This window comes from Nannospalax galili, unplaced genomic scaffold, assembly GCF_000622305.1.
Source record: "Nannospalax galili isolate Female #2095 unplaced genomic scaffold, S.galili_v1.0 scaffold151, whole genome shotgun sequence".
NCBI lineage: Eukaryota > Metazoa > Chordata > Mammalia > Rodentia > Spalacidae > Nannospalax > Nannospalax galili.
In genome coordinates, this window is record NW_008332087.1 from 849,294 (window position 1) to 854,125 (window position 4,832).

Sequence of the window (4,832 nt, forward strand, 5' to 3'; positions counted from 1 at the left end):
TCCTCTCCCACTAGAGGCTCCATACTCTGCCATCCCTGTCACTGTCCACTGTGTTGTCAGCACCCTCATACATTCCCCCCTGTCTGCCCTTCTCTTAACTTTTAGATGTTGTTTACCTATACAGATCTTAGCTTTCTGTACATTCTTCTTACCTTATGACTTTTGGGATCCCTTTTAAGACCTGTGGATCTTGGCAGGAATCTTTCTGTGTTGCTTTAACCCTAATGAGTTGTTGCTGGATTGCTTCTCTTAGCATTTGCATGTCTTCTGTTCTCTCTCATTAGGGGACAGATTTTTGTCTGGGTGGCAGTAGATTTTTTGTCTCCCAGGAGACCATATCCACTGAATTTAGTAGGAACATTCTAAAGGATATGCAGCCCTGGATGGCAAGGCAAGGTTAGGCAGGTAATGATATGAGCCCACATGAGAGGCATAACTAGGGTGGCAACTGCCACCTGCATTTATGAATTTCAGTTAATCTCATGGACACGAGGGGACTCATTTCAAGCTAAGCACCCCTCCTTTCTTTGTAGTATATAAACTTTGGGCTTCGGTTTCTTGGTGTTAGAACTTTACATTTATAGCAGCTTACCCTTGCAAGGAAACCTTTCATAGACACTTTTTTCTTTTTCCTTAACTCATCTGCTACCCGTGACTTTATCTTAGCCTTTTCTGATCACCCATCATGCCCAATGTAGTACCAGCATGTCAGGGGCACGATACACTGTGGCTTGATGAATGCCCAGCTCTAGGATACATTGATAGGCCTTTGGTTTTCCTTTAGACAAGGTTGTATTAAATGCATTGGAAATGGTACCTACTTTGAGTCTGAGATTAAGGGTTTGCAAAAATAAAAGAAACCAAAGTTTTCTTTTTACCGCTTTTCTGCCTTTAAATTTTAATTTAAAATCTTCTTTAAGGAGGAAGTGAGTTCTAGAAAAGAGTGAAAAACAATTGAGATGAAGGTAAATGGGGGTGGTGAGTAGAGTTACAGGGGTTTGCTTTACAGGGATTTGACAGGGTGGTGGGTTTGTACTCTAACAATGTGTAGCATTGAAGCTGACAGAAGACAGAGAGCTTGGTATAGTTTGAATGTGTCACCTTACGTTCAGGTGATGAACTTAATCTCCAATGCAATAGTGTTGGGAGTTGGATTTTAGTAAAGAGAGAAACCTGCTGAATGGATTAACATAATTGTCACTAAAGCAGGAAAATTCTATTTTTTGTTTGTTTAAATGAAGAATTTATTGAGGAATTCATATATGCATATAAAGTGTTTTGATCAAATCCATTCCCACTCCCTCTCCTCCAACTCCTTCCATATCTCCCCATCACATTTTTCTGATAACTTCATGTACTCTATCTTCTTCTTTGATTGATTTATTTTTTTAATGGGGCTTTTGGCTACTCTAACATTCCCCCTTCTTAAGAGGTACCCCTAAAATATTTTAAAGATTAGATAAAAGCTCCCAAATATTTTTAACATTTTTGGCCTTTGGAACAGAGTATGTTGCTAAGAGGCCCAAGGACATTGTGACTTTTAGCTAAGAAACTGGCTACTTTTCTTTGGGGTCTTTTTACCCTAACTGCCTAGCCAATTCCTACCTCCTGTTCTTCTCATACCATCCTCTGAAGACGTTACCCAAATTGCCAATAGGGAATTGGGACACAGATTCTTCCATGCTGAACAAGGATGCAGGGTGAGGTAACTGGAGTACCCCTTCAGTGGGTCTATATAAAAAACTCCCAAATTGTATAACTCTTATCTCCAGGGGGAAAAGAAAGTCCTTGAATCATGAATAGGAGATGTGAAGGAGAAGTAAAGGCAAGAGTATTACAAGTTCTAGAGAGTGAACTAGAAAAAGTCAGAAGAGGGCAATTTTCAAATGCTCTTTTGAGAGTCCATTGTAATTTCTTGACAAGGGCTTCCAAAAGCAGCCCTTTATCGGTTTCCTCCTCATTTTTCTTTTGTCTTCTGAGGCTGGACTCTAGAGTGATGGATTCAGAATATTTTGATAGCTGTTGGAATAGTTAGAATCAGTGTCAGTTCCCTCTCAAAGGCTTCTAGATAGGGGGAGAAAACAAATTTATCCATCATTTTAGAACAAAAGCTGGTTGTCTCCCTTAGCTACAGGTGGGCACTACAGTATTGGAGACCAAGATTTGAAGTCTTACATCTGAGCAGCACTTTCTGGTTAGGAACAAAATCATCAATGAGAAATAATTGTCTAAATAACTTTTTATATAGATTTAAGCCTAATGCCTGGAAAGTGTAATCCCTTGAACGCTTAAAGAAATATACTGATGACTTTACTCTTTGGTTATACTTTCCTTTTGGGTGTTTAAGACCATACAGTTGGCCCAAATAAATAAGCTTATTTTTATACTTAAGGTCATTTGAGGATCTGTTGTTCCTTGTGGATCAGATGGGCTTGGGAGTAGCTCCTGCTCCTTTCTTTTATCACATCCATCTATCTGAAGATAAGTCAAAGGTTCTGCTTGACCATGTCTGGCTTCACTTGGAAACATGAATGAGATGGTTCCTCTGAGTTGACCCTCCTCTTTGTAGACTGGACACTGGTTCAAGTCCATCTTGTGCGGTCTCCATGTCCTCCCTGAGCAAGAGGACAGGTGATTCACACAGTTACGGGACCTTTTGAGAGATGTTCCATAGTCCCCTGGAACTTAGTTGACCTTGGAGGGAAAAGGGAAAATGTGGTCCTTTAAGTTCCTCTGACCATATTAGTGTAGGCCTCAAACTATATGGCTGTTAAACATCGAATAAGGTTAGTTCCATCAGTCTGGTACTTTTAATTATCATGTGCTATGTAGATAAGGCTTGGGTAAAGAACCAAATATTGTCAGATAAACATCGACTAGATATATATTTTGTTCCTTAAACTAGTTCACTAAACCATGACCATAGAAAATTTAAGATTATGTATATATATATTTTTGTCTCATCTACTATATATCATCCCAAACCTACACAGACCATCATCACTTGCTTAGGTTTTCTCCTTTTTTCTATTTTGGAAAAATATCTCCAATCCCATATCCTTTTAACATCTTTTACATTCTCATTTTCTTTTTTTAAAAAAAAAATAATTATGAGACAATAGCATTAACAAATTTTCCATCTGTTGTGAGACTTCTTTTCCTTTTTGAAGGTTCCAGGGTCAAGCCAATATTTGATTAAAGTTTTACTGGGGAACAAATGAATTTTTTGAGCTTACTTACTGAGATAACCGAGGGGTTGCTGAGTTGTATATATATGACCTAAGGGTATGTACACCGGGAAGCCTTTACCCAGCATGGGTCATATTTTCTCTTCCTAGCCTTCCCAGATTGTATACTTTAGCCATTCCCAAATCAAGGAGGCCATGTGTGATTATGGCCAAATTACATACAGTTGGCTGAGAAGAGTGGCTGGATGATCCAGTGAGGGTCCAATGGCCCTGCATGGCCCTCTTTAATGAATGAGCACAACCATCAATAAGCCCAATTGTAATGATGTTTAGTGATCAGGCTCAGCTGAAGTCGTGATGATGGTAGTTATTTAATTCAGAAGGGACTGCTGTATAGCATCATCTCATTAAAAGCACATGGAAATTAAAAGGATTTGGTGCTAGGATCCACATATGAGGGAGAACATATGTCATTTGTTTTTCTAAGAGTGTGTTCCTTCACTAAGTATAACAGTTTCTAGATCCATCTATTTACCTGAAAATTTCATCATTTCATCTTTCTTTACTGCTGAATAGAACTCCATTATGTAAATATACCACATTTTTGTTAACCACTCACCAGTTGAGGGACACTTAGCTTGCTTCCATCTCTTGGCTATTGTGAAAAGAGCTGGAACAAACATGGTTGTACAAATGTCTCTAAAATAAAATAAGTCCTTGGGTTATATGCAAAGGAGTAGTATAACTGGGTCATATGGTAGGTTCAGTTGTACTTTTCTAAGAGTTCTCCACACTGTTTTCCATAGAGTTTGCAATCCCACCAGCAGTGAGTGAGTGTTCCCCTTTCTCCACATCCTCACCAGCATTTGTTGTCATTTGTTCTCTTGATCTTAGCCAGTCTGATTGGGGTAAGGTGATGCCTTAGGGTGATTTTAATTTGTGTTTCCCTAATTACTAAAGATGTTAAACAGTTTTTGAGATGTTTCTTAGTCATGTTTATTTCTTCTTTTGAGAATTCTCTGTTTAGATCTGTAGCCCATCTTTTAACTGGGTTGTTTGTTTTCTCGGTTCTTTGTTTTTTGTGTTCTTTATATATTCTGGATGTTAAATCTCTGTCAGATGTGTCACTAGTGAAGATTTTTTTTCCCATTCTGTGGGTTTTCTCTTCACTTTTTTGATTGTTTCTTTTGCTGTACAAAAGCTTTTTAGTTTAATGGGTCCCACTTGTTGATTTAGAACCTTAATTCCTGAGCAACTTCTGTCTGATTTAGAAAATCCTTCCTTTCCTACATCTATATCTTGTAAGTTACTGCCAATATTTTCTTCTAATAGTTTCAGTTTCCAGTTTCACATCGAGGTATTTGATACATTTGGAGTTGACTTTTGTGCAAGGTGAAAGATAAGGATCTAGTTTCATTCTGCTACAGGTGGAGATCCAGTTTTGCCAGCACCATTTGCTGAAGATGCTGTCTTTCCTCCATTGTGTGATCTTGGCCCCTTGTCAAAGATCAGGTGGCTGAAATTGCATGTACTCATATTTGGGTCTTCAGTTTTGTTCTGTAGATCTACAGGTCGATTTTTGTGCCAGTACCATATTGTTTTTTATGACTATAGCTCTGTAGTATATTTGAAATCTGATATAGT